The sequence below is a fragment of the Heterodontus francisci genome, chromosome 34, assembly GCF_036365525.1.
Source record: "Heterodontus francisci isolate sHetFra1 chromosome 34, sHetFra1.hap1, whole genome shotgun sequence".
Lineage (NCBI taxonomy): Eukaryota > Metazoa > Chordata > Chondrichthyes > Heterodontiformes > Heterodontidae > Heterodontus > Heterodontus francisci.
Window position 1 is genome coordinate 7221662 of NC_090404.1, and position 13191 is coordinate 7234852.

Here is a 13191-nt window from a genome sequence, read left to right on the forward strand (position 1 = left end):
ACATGAGAATCATATTGTAAAATATATATGCATGCAATATAATATTTTTAAACACTTCCTTGTTAATCTTATGCGACCAGATTGAATTCTAATCGTCCAAATCTGATTGTTGATCGAATCCTCCTCTGTTTTTTTCACGCTTGTGTTCCTGATGTTTCTGGGGCCCATCAGTTGTATTGCTGCGTGCATTCAGCTGATGTTATGTTGTATCTTGCACAGAATACATTTATGCACAGAACAGTGAAGAATATTCTTTACAATACACACTGTCAAGGCCATGCTCGGATATTGGTTCTCAGTGGAACTTTGAAAAATAATAAAAATGCATTGGCACACGGACACAAACACACACATAAACACACTCGCATGCACAAATACACACATACAGCGACACACACGAACAGACCCAAACGCTGAAAGAAATGCTCCCACAGTCATACACACAAACATAAACATAAGCACACACAAAGAACAAGAACAAAGAACAAAGATAATTACAGCACAGGAACAGGCCCTTCGGCCCTCCAAGCCTGCGCCGATCCAGATCCTCTCTCTAAACATGTCGCCTATTTTCTAAGCTTCTGTATCTCTTTTCTTCCTGCCCATTCATGTATCTGTCTAGATACATCTTAAAAGACTCCATCGTGCCCGCATCTACCACCTCCGCTGGCAATGCGTTCCAGGTGCCCACTACCCTCTGCGTAAAGAACACGTTAGTACAGTCTCACGCACAACGAAATCTAGACATAAAAGCATACACTAGGATACACATTAATACATATACATGGACGCACATGCTCGCAGATTAACAGATTCACACACACACACATAAGCACTTAGATAAATAGACACATTAACACACTCACTCATACACACATAATCACCAACATCAATATGCTGACACACATGGATACACAAACACACACATGAACACATACAATATCACAAATGTGCACATACTCACACATTAACACACACATTAATACATAGTTATTACAAAGCACTGAATATTTTTCCAATTCGCCATTGTGCCTCATTTTTTTTTGCGAGGAGCAGCTTTGACAGAACGAGGTGCGGAGCGAACTTGCAGCTGAGCGGTCAATTTCAGTAAGTTACAAATCAATCCCCTTTTGTTTCGGAGGACCAGGGGACTGCTGGGTAAGGGAAAACTATTTATTTGGGCAGTTTTAAAATCTTTTTCTTTTTGCGAGGAGCAGCTTTGACAGAACGAGGTGCAGAGCGAACTTACAGCTGAGCGGTCAATTTCAGTAAGTTACAAGTTAATCCCCTTTTGTTTCGGAGGACCAGGGGACTGCTGGGTAAGGCACATACTCACACATTAACACACACATTAATACATAAATGTCGTTATCAACACGTAAATTTACACATTATTACAATTCTAGGGGCACACACACACACACATAAAGAAACACATCACCTATGCATGCACTTATATTGACACGTATAAACACATTAACTCACAGGGACACATTAACGCAACCATCAACACAAAAACACGGATTACCAAACTCATCGGGACACAAACACACACATAAACAAATATTAACATGCTCAGGCACGTATGGACAGATCGACAAAACACACACAGACTGTCACTTGAATACACACTTCAATGCACATTGGCACATTAACATCCATTACCATACATGGACACATAGACACAGCAGCAACATATAAACAAGCTCATTAATATACTCACACTTGTGTACACAAACAAACAACTGAACACTTTCATTAATACTCACACAAACGCACACATGGATACGCAAACACAGTGTAATGAAAAGCAAGAGATACTCATGCCCAGATACACAAACACTCAAGTGCACAAATAAAAAGGCCAGATTACAGGCAAGAGCATTATTCAAATGCACTGTTTCAACAGACACCGTCTCCAACAATTTCCCTCATACATTTTGGACCTGCAATCACAATGAAGTAATATTCTCAAAGAAACTGCGATAAATTGATGATTTCCCAACTACTTTCATGAGAAATAAACAAACAAGATTGGAATTCACATCCGATCCCTTACTCAACACCACTGACAATCTCCAAGTAAGTAACTGTCTGATCCCTATCTTCAAAATAATTGTTATCGATCTGTAAACCTCCCTCGTTATCTTCTCGTATTCCCTAATGATGGAACGAAATTGATGCAAAATAAAATAGAGCCTGACACTAAAGAAAAAAGAAACTGACACGTTTTCCAACACGGCCTGCATGAGGATGATAAAAGAAGAACGGCTGTGGATTTAATAAGAGAGAGAGATTGCTGAGCATGAATAACAACAATAAATAAGCATTGACAATTAAATTAAAGAACAAAATAACAGCTGAAGGAAGAGAACTCCAAATACAAAGTAACAATCTTAGATCCTGGAGTGATAAATCATCGAAATACATTTTCTCCTCTACATCTGCGTAGATTCCTCAGACCACATCTGGATTGAAGACAATGAGGAAAAGAGCGGCAACATCTGGAGAACCGCTTCCACATTCATCATCCTGTTCTTCCTGAGCATTTTCTACAGTGCTGCCGTCACTCTGGTGAAGTTGAGAATATTCAATCCACTCACACTTCAATTTGACTGAAGCTGTTTGACAAATCTCGAAAAGTTTCATAGATTTAAAAAATAGTCTGAGATAAATATCCAGACCACGAAACCTCTGCTTCATTCTTTTATCCCTCTTTTACAGGTCAAGTGATCGATTGAATTTCGGTCGCCCTGAATTTTCCTCATTTTCTAACATCTCTGTATTACTCAAACAAACTGTAAAAGTAAAATTCCAACAGTTGATGGTTCTGAAACTGTAACTGAGAAATTCAGAAACATTATTTCCGTTTTTCTCTTTGTAATGTTTGAGATAATCGTGGCTTTAATGTAAATATGTTTTCGAATTTGACCTTTGTTTGAACTTGATGTGTAAATAAGTAAATATTCCTGATTCACAATTGTGTCCTTCACTTTACGTTGAGCCATTTTTTGTCTCTCTGGTCTTGTTACAGTTTTACAGACAGCTGGCAGCTCATGTGTTCTGTTCTCAGTTTATCGCACAGTTGTTACATTCAGTTTCGACCTTTCCCTTAAAAAAACGGAATTCTCTGTAAAATGCTCCTGTTGAAATTGTTAATAATCTTGAATATGGACGAACATGGACTTGCTGAATTCCTGGTGCCAATGACAACACTGTTCCATGTTCCCTATTACACGTTTTCCCATTTCCTAGACAGCTATTTTTCACCAGTTCTGTCTGGGTTGTGTTTGAACACAATGCCCTTCAGTGAAGGAGCCGCTGCGCCATCCATAGCCCCATTAGATTAAAGACACATTTCCCCCTGCCTTATTATGTCAATCGCCAGAGACAGAATGACTGCACAGTGACAAAGAACACCTTGCTGACTTCTCCCATCATATGGTCTATCACAGTCACATGCCAGGTTATATTAAAGAGCAGCACTCTGCTCCCACACAGCCTGATATGTACAATATGGAAGAATACTGTTCCATCAATATTTTACAGGGCAGATATGGCACTGCTTTGATAGAGAGTAAATCTCCCTCTTCACTGTCCCATCAAACACTCCCAAGGCCGGTACAGCACAGGTTAGATACAGAGTAAAGCTTCCGATAAACAGTACCATCAAACAGGGCAGGCATTGCCCGGTGTACATACTGTGTAAAACTCCTTCTACAGCGAAACATAGACATAGAAACATATAAAATAGGAGCAGGAGTAGGCCATTTGTCCCTTCGAGTCTGCTCCACCATTCATTATGATCAGTAGCCTGTTCTGGCTTTCGCACCATACCCTTTGACCTCTTTATTCCCAAGAGCTATATATAACTTCTTTCTGAAAATATACAAAGTTTCGGACTCAACTGCTTTCGATGGTAGCGAATTCCACAGGCTCACCACTCTCTGGGTGAAGAAATTTCTCCTCATCTCAGTACACTGTCCCATCAAGCACTCCAGGACAGTAGCAGCACACTTCTTCACACCCTACCTCCTGTAAGGACTCCATTCCATTCTCCCAGTTTCTCCATCTCCGACGCATCTGCTCTGATGATGCTACCTTCCATGACGGTGCTTCTGATATGACCTCCATTTTCCTCAACCGAGGATTTCCCCCCACTGTGGTTGACAGGGCCCTCAACCGTGTCCGACCCATTCCCCGCACCACTACCCTCACCCCTTCCCCTCCCTCCCAGAACCGTGACAGGGTTCCCCTTGTCCTCACTTTTCATCCCACCAGCCTCCATATCCAAAGGATCATCCTCCGCCATTTTCGCCACCTCCAGCGTGATGCCACTACCAGTCGCATCTTCCCCTCCCTTCCCCTGTCAGCATTCCGAAGGGATCATTCCCTCCGCGACACCCTGGTCCACTCCTCCATTACCCACACCAACTCGTCCCCGTCCCAGGGCACCTTCCCTTGCAATCGCAGGAGGTGTAATACCTGCCCATTTACCTCCTCTCTCCTCACTATCCCAGGCCCCAAACTCTCCTTTCAGGTGAAGCAGCGATTTACTTGTACTTCTTTCAATGTAGTATACTGTATTCGCTGCTCACACTGTGGTCTCCCCTACATTGGGGAGACCAAGCGCAGACTGGGTGACTGCTTTGTGGAACATCTCCGCTCAGTCCACAAGCAGGACACTGAGCTTCCGGTTGCTTGCCATTTCAACACACCCCCCTGCTCTCATGCTCACATCTCTGTCCTGGGATTTCTGCAGTGTTCCAGTGAGCATCAATGCAAGCTCGAGGAACAGCATCTCATTTACGGATTAGGCACACTACAGCCTGCCGGACTGAACATTGAGTTCAATAATTTCAGAGCATGACAGCCCCCCACTTTACTTTCATTTTTAGTCATTTTTAGTTATTTTTTCTTCCTTTTTTTTACATTCCTTTTTACATTTTTTACAATCTTTTTTTGCATTTATTTCATTTCATCTTAGTCTCACCCACTGTTTTTTTCAGGTTGTTTTTCTTCAGGTTTGCACTTGCAGCTGTTCAATATTCAGTATATTCACACCTAATCTGTACTAATGCTTTGTCTTTCAACACACCATTAACATATTGTTTGCCTTTGCTCCGTGACCTTTTGGTCAGCTATGTGGCCTGGTCCAATCTGCACCTTCTCCTTTGTTATCTCTTGCCCAACCCCCACCTCACTTGTTTATAATCTGTGACTTTTCTAATATTTGTCAGTTCCGAAGAAGGGTCACTGACCCGAAACGTTAACTCTGCTTCTCTTTCCACAGATGCTGCCAGACCTGCTGAGTGAATCCAGCATTTCTTGTTTTTGTTTCAGATTTCCAGCATCCGCAGTATTTTGCTTTTATTACAGTAGCAGCACAGGTTAGATACAACACAGACACATGAGGGAGCACAAACACTGTGAATGATTCCGAGAGACTGGTGAATATCTGACACAATATACCATTGAGCGCAAATGCGGGAATTATTCCAAGAGTCTGGGGTCCATCTGACACAACAGGGAGCACAAAGCCTAGGAATGATCCCACAGCCTGGGGCCTGTCTAATACACCAGAGAGGGCAAACGCTGGGAATGATTTCCAAAGCCTGACGTCAATGTGAAAAACAAGGAAGCAGAATTCCTGGGTTGATTCCCAGAGCCGGAGTCCTGTCTGTCAGAAGAGAGAGCACAAATTGTAGGAATGACTGCCGGAGTCTGAGGCTTATCTTATCCAGTGACTCTGTCTTTGCATTTTCCGTTATGGATACGGTTGTGGGGGACGACCTACCAGAGGAAAGCCACAGTGGCCAGGTCTCTGGCTCTGAGACTGGCACAGTGGCCCAGCAGGGAAGGGGGGAGAATAGGAGAGAGATAGTTTTAGGGATTCAATGGTCAGAGGAACAGACAGGAGATTCTGTGGTCGCGAACGAGACTCCCAGATGGTATGTTGCCTCCCGGGTGCCAGGATCAGGGATGACTCGGATCGAGTCCACAGGATTCTTAAGGGTGAAAGGGAGCAGCCAGAGGCCGTGGTACATCGGGTTGCATCTGAACTGGAGTGGCACCCATATCCTGGGTGGGAGGTTTGCGAGAGCTCTTTGGGAGGGTTTAAACTAGTTTGGCAGGGGGATGGGAACCGGAGCCACAGATCAGTGGATGGGGTAGCTGTTGAACAGGCAGATACCGAGTGCAGAGAGTCTGTGAGGAAAGTTAGACAGTTGACAGGGCAAAGATGCAGCCAGTATGATGGGTTGAAATGTATCTATTTTAATGCAAGAAGTGTCAGGAATAAGGGCGATGAACTTAGAGCATGGATCAGTACTTGCAGCTACGATGTTGTGGCCATTACGGAGACGTGGATATCACAGGGGCAGGAATGGATGTTGGATGTTCCGGGGTTTAGATGTTTCAAAAGGAAAAGGGAGGGAGGTAAAAGAGGTGGCGGAGTGGCATTGTTAATCAGGGATAGTATCACAGCTGCAGAAAGGGAGGTCGTCGAGGAGGGTTTGTCTACTGAGTCATTATTGGTGGAAGTCAGAAACAGGAAAGGAGCAGTCACTTTGTTGGGAGTTTTCTATAGACCCCCCAATAGCAACAGAGATATGGAGGAACAGATTGGGAGGCAGATTTTGGAAAGGTGCAGAAGTAACAGGGTTGTTGTCATGGGTGACTTCAACTTCCCAAATATTGATTGGAACCTCCTTAGTGCAAATAGTTTGGATGGAGCAGTTTTTGTCAGGTGTATCCAGGAAGGTTTCCTGACTCAGTATGTAGATAGGCCGACTAGAGGGGAGACTATGTTGGACTTGGTGCTTGACAACGAACCAGGCCAGGTGGCAGAACTCTCAGTGGGAGAGCATTTCGGTGAAAGTGATCACAACTCCCTGACCTTTACTATAGTCATGGAGAGGGACAGGAGCAGACGGGATGAGAAAATATTTAATTGGGGGAGGGGGAATTACAATGCTATTAGGACGGAACTGGGGAGCATAAATTGGGAACAAATGTTCTCAGGGAAATGCACGACAGAAATGTGGAGGTTGTTTAGGGAGCACTTGCTGCGACTGCTGGATAGGTTTGCCCCGATGAGGCAGGGAAGGGATGGTAGGGTGACGGAACCTTGGATGACAAGAGATGTGGAACAGCTAGTCAAGGGGAAGAAGGAAGCTTACTTAAGATTGAGGAAGCAAGGATCAGACACGGCTCGAGAGCTTTACAAGGTAGCCAGGAAGGAACTGAAGAATGGACTTAGGAGAGCTAGAAGGGGACATGAAAAAGTCTTGGTGGGGAGGTTTAAGGACATTCCCAAGGCTTTCTACACTTATGTGAAGAACAAGAGGATGGCCAGAGTGAGGCTAGGGCCGATCAGGGATAGTGGAGGGAACTTGTGCCTGGAGTCGGAGAAGGTAGGGGAGTTCCGAAATGAATACTTTGCTTCAGTATTCACTAGTGAGAAGGACCTGGTGGTTTGTGAGGACAGCGTGGAACAGGCTGATATTCTCGAACAGATTGAGGTTAAGCGGGAGGATGTGCTGGAAATTTTGAATGATATGAGGACAGATAAGTCCCCGGGGCCAGACGGGAAATACCCAAGGATATCACGGGAAGCGAGGGAAGAGATTGCTGCGCCTTTGGCGATGATCTTTGCGACTTCACTGTCCACTGGAGTAGTACCAGATGATTGGAGGTTGGCAAATGTTGTTCCCTTGTTCAAGAAAGGGAATAGGGATGACCCTGGGAATTATAGACCAGTCAGTCTTAGGTCGGTAGTGGGCAAATTATTGGAGAGGATTCTGAGAGACAGGATTTATGATTATTTGGAAAAGCATGGTTTGATTAGAGACAGTCAGCATGGCTTTGTAAGGGGCAGGTCATGCCTCACAAGACTTATTGAATTCTTTGAGGATGTGACAAAACACATTGATGAAGGAAGAGCAGTGGATGTGGTGTATATGGATTCTAGCAAGGCGTTTGATAAGGTTCCCCATGGTAGGCTCATTCAGAAAGTAAGGAGGCATGGGATTCAGGGAACGTTGGCTGTCTGGATACAAAATTGGCTGGCCCATAGAAGTCAGAGGGTGGTAGTAGATGGAAAGTATTCAGCATGGAGCTCGGTGACCAGTGGTGTTCCACTAGGATCTGTTCTGGGACCTCTGCTCTTTGTGATTTTTATAAATGACTTGGATGAGGAAGTTGAAGGCTGGGTTAGCAAGTTTGCCGATGACACGAAGGTTGCTGGATTTGTGGATAGTGTGGAAGGCTGTTGTAGGTTGCAACTGGACATTGACAGGATGCAGAGCTGGGCTGAGAAGTGGCACATGGAGTTCAACCTGGAAAAGTGTGAAGTGATTCATTTTGGAAGGTCGAATTTGAATGTGGAATAGAGGCTTAAAGACAGGATTCTTGGTTGCGTGGAGGAACAGAGGGATCTTGGGGTCCATGTCCATAGATCGCTCAAAGTTGCCACCCAAGTTGATAGGCTTGTTAAGAAGGCGTCTGGCGTGTTGGCTTTCATTAACAGGGGGATTGAGTTTAAGAGCCGCGATGTTATGCTGCAGCTCTATAAGTCCCTGGTTCGACCACACTTGGAATATTGTGTTCAGTTCTGGTCGCCTCATTATAGGAAGAATGTGGAAGCTTTAGAGAGGGTGCAGAGGATATTTACCAGGATGCTGCCTGGACTGGAGGGCACGTCCTACGAAGGAAGATTGAGGGAGCTAGGGCTTTTCTCATTGGAGTGAAGAAGGATGAGAGGTGACTTGATAGAGGGGTCCACGATGATGAGAAACATAGATAGAGTGGATAGTCAGAGACTTTTTCCCAGGGTGGAAAGAGCTATCACCAGGGGGCATAATTTTAAGGTGATTGGAGGAAGATTTCGGGGCGATGTCAGAGGTAGGTTCTTAACACAGAGAGTGGTGGGTGCGAGAAATGCGCTGCCAGCGGTGGTAGTAGAAGCCGATACATTAGGGGCATTTAAGCGACTCTTGGATTGGTACATGGATGATAGTAGAATGAAGGGTAGGTAGTTAGTTTGATCTTAGAGTAGGTTAAAGATTCGGCACAACATCGTGGGCCGAAGGGCCTGTACTGTGCTGTACTGTTCTATGTTCTTTGTTCTGTACACAAAACACGCTCTCTGCCTGTTAAGTTAGACGCACACACATGCTCCACTTTTCTGGTATGCACATGCAGAATCTCTGCTTCCTACCTTTCTACTGTGCCCGTGACCCCTGCTCCTCTGTCACCTGTTTTCCTGATGACCTTTAACTCTGCTCCGCTACATTCCCTCTGATACCATCTCCCTGAACACGCTGAACAGCACCCTAGGGATCCGCCATTAAGAAGCTGAATTGTTCTCTACCTCCTTCACAGACTCACCGGATGTTTTTGACGCCTCCCAGCCAAGGGAACATCTTCAGAGATTTCTGATCAGGTCCGAGGATCTTCCAAAATTTTCCTTCTAATGCGGAGCCGCATTTCCTCCATCTTCAGCTGCTTCATCAATGACCTTCCTACAATCATAAGCTGAGAAGTGGGGATGTTTGCTGCTGATGGCACAATGATCAGCACCTTTAGCAACTCCTCAGATACTGAGACAGTCCGTGTAGAAATGCAACAAGACTTGAACAATATTCAGGCCTGGGCTGATAAGTGGCAAGTAACACTCATGCCACACAAGTGCCAGTCAATGAAGATCTCCAACAAGAGCGATTCTAACCATCTCATCCTGACATCCAAGGGAATTATGGTCGCTGAATCCTCCATTATCAACATTTTGGGCTTACTATTGACAAGAAGCTGAACAGGAGTAGCCATAGAAATACCAAGGTTCGGAATTCTGCGGCGAGTAACTCACCTCCTGACTCACCAAAGCCTGTCCACAATCTGCAAGGAAAAAGTCAGGAGTGTGATGGAATATTCCCCAGTTGCCTGGATGGGTGCAGCTCCAATAACCTTTAAGAAACTCGACGCCTTCCAGGACAAAGCAACCCGCTTAGATTGTCACCCCATCCACTAACATTCACTCCCTCCACCACCGACGCATAGTGGCAGCAGTGTGTACCATCTACAAGATGCACTGCAGCAACTCACCAAGGCTTCTTGGACAGCACGTTCCAAACCCGCGACCTCTACCAACTCGAAGGACAAGAGCAGCAGATGCATGGAAACACCACCAACTGCAAGTTCCCCTCCAAGCCACATGCCATCCTGTCTTGGAACTATATCGCCGTTTCTTCACTGTAACTGGATGAAAATCCTGGAACTCGCTTCCTAACAGCACTTTGGATGTACCGACACCAGAAGGACTGCAGCGGTTCAATAAGGCAGCTCATCACCAGCTTCTCGAGGGCAATTAGGGATGGGCAATAAACACACACCTGACCAGCGATGCCCACATCCCATGAAGGAATTACAAAACAACTGATATTCAGGTGTCAGGTCTCCTGTGGGTGAATATGATATCAGGTTAAGGGAGGGAAGATTTAACGGCCCTTTGAAGGGCTCGGAATGATATTTGGGAATGGGTGGTGTTGATGCCTGAACTCTTTCTCTGTCCCAATCTCTCTGCTCCCTCATCCCCCACCACTATCATTTGGGGCCGTCCTGTCCTCTAAGCTACATTTATCTTGAATTGCCCTCATTGTCTCACTCTCTGTCCCTCTGACCTTTCCCCAGACTGGGTCAGTCTCATTGGTGCACGGCCCCTTCAAGATGCTGGATAAACCTGCCATGAGTCAGAGATTACAGGGGCTGCGCGGAGGCTGGAGATGGCCGTGGCTCACTGACGCTCAATGAATTGGGGAAATAACCAATCATAGTGCGGTGACGTGATGTAACAATTGTTCCGCCATCCACAGCTGGTCCAACTGGCCTCCACCGTGGTTCTGAGACGGAAGCTCCACCATTTTTCCATGACGGACGCTCCGACACCTCTGTGTGGCGTACGGTCGGCCATGTTTCAGTGACGTCACAGGGTGTTTGGCGTTTATTAAAAAGAACAATTCGATTGAAAGGAAAACTGAATTCAGTTTCTATCAAAATTGTTGTTCCATATGCACCTATAAAAGTGAAGGTTTCGTCCGGTATCTCAATACATAAAGATGTGGATAAACAGTTGTCGTTGGGCACATGTGCTGTCCGGTCTCCCAGAGTACAGCGCGACCCATCCTTTCGCAACTGCTGTGAATTGTGGGAGCGACAGCCCTCCATGGCCCAGTCATTAACTGAGTAAATCCAAACTCAACCACCCTTCCATCCGGGTATTGCCAGGGTTGTTATCCTGGACAGACTTAAAAGTGAGGTGGCAACCTGGTGAAGCAACAACAAAGGACTACATTCATGGTAAACAGTGGCAGTAGCATGCTAGAGTCAGAGGTAAGTGATACCACAACCAATGGATCAGATCAAAGCTCTGCGGACCTGCGACATGAACATTAAGCAAGTAACCAAAGGAGGAGGCTCCAAAAAGATCCTCATCCTCAATGATGGGGAAGACCAGCATGTCACTGCAAAAGACAAGACAATTTACAACCATCTTCAGCCAGAAATGCTGAGTGGATGATTGCTCTCAGTCTCCTCCTGAGGTCCCCAGCATCGAGGATGCCAGTCTTCAGCTAATTCAAAGAACAAAGAACAGTACAGCACAGCCACAGGCCATTCGGCATTCCAAGCCTGCGCCGTATTGATGCCTGTCTAAACTAAAACCTTCGAAATTCAATTCACTCCACGTGATATCAACAAAACGGCTGATGGCACTGACATCCCAGCTGCAGTATAGAAGACCTGTGCTCCAGAACTGGCTTTACCGCGAGCCAAGTTGTTCCAGTACATTTACAGCACCTGCATCTACCCGGCAATGTGGAAAATTGTCCAGGTATGTCTGGTCCGCTAAAAGTAAGACAATTCAGCCCGGCTAATTACCACCCCATCAGTCCATTTTCAAACATTAGCAAAGTAATGGAAGGTTTCATTGGCAGTGATATCGACTGGCAGTTTCTCAGCAAAAACCAGCTCACCGATTCTCAGTTTAGGTTCAGCAAGGGCCACTTGACTCCAAACTTCATTACAGCCTGGGTATATACATGGACCAAGGAGCTGACTTCCAGGGCTGAGATGGGAGTGACTGCCTTTGACATCAAGGCAGCATTTGACTGAGTGTGGTAACAAAGACTCTCGCAAAATTGAAGTCAATGGGAATCAGGGAGAAAATACTGCACTGGCTGTAGTCAAACCTAGCACAAATGATTGTGGTTGTTCGAGGTCACTCACCACAGCCCCAGGAAATCAATGCAGGAGTTCCTCAGTGTAGTGTCCTCGGCCCAACCACCTTCAGCTGTTTCATCAATGATTTTCTCTCCATCATAAGGTCAGAGACTGGGATCATCGTTGATGATTGTAGTGTTCAGTATCATTCATGTCTCCTCCAGATATGAAGCATTCTGCCCCTGCATGCATCAAGATCTGGACAGCATTCAGTCTTACGTTGTTAAGTGACAAATAACGTTCGCGCCACCCAGGTGCCAGGCAAGGACCATCCCCAACAAGAGAGAATCTGACCATCTCCCATTCACGTTCAATTAAATGACCATCACTGTATTCCCCACCATCAACGTTCTGTGAATTAATATTAACAGGAAACTTAACTGGACAAGACATATAAATACTGTGGCTACACGAGCAGGTCAGAGGCTAGGAATCCTGGGTCGAGGAACTCACCTCTTGACTTCCCAAAGCCTGTCCACCATTTAGAAGGTACATGTCAGGAGTGTGATGGAATACTCTCAACATTCCTGAATGACTGGGGCTCTAACAACACTCAAGAAGCTCGACACAATCCAGGACAAAGCAACCCGCTTCATCAGCACACCATACACAACATTAAACATTCATTCCCTCCACCACTGGCGCAGAGTGGCAGTAGCGTGTACCATCTACAAGATGCCCTGCAGCAACTCATCTCGGCTCCTTCGCCGGGACTTTTCAAATCCGTGACCTCACCCTACCTAGAACTGCAAGGGCAGGAAACGCATGGGAACACCATCACCTGCAAATTCCCTTTCAAGCCACACATCATCCTGACGTGGATCTACATTGCCGTTCCTTCACTCTTGCTGGGTCAAAAACCTGGAACTCCGTCCCTAAAAACACCGTGGGTGTTACTATACACAATGGACTGCA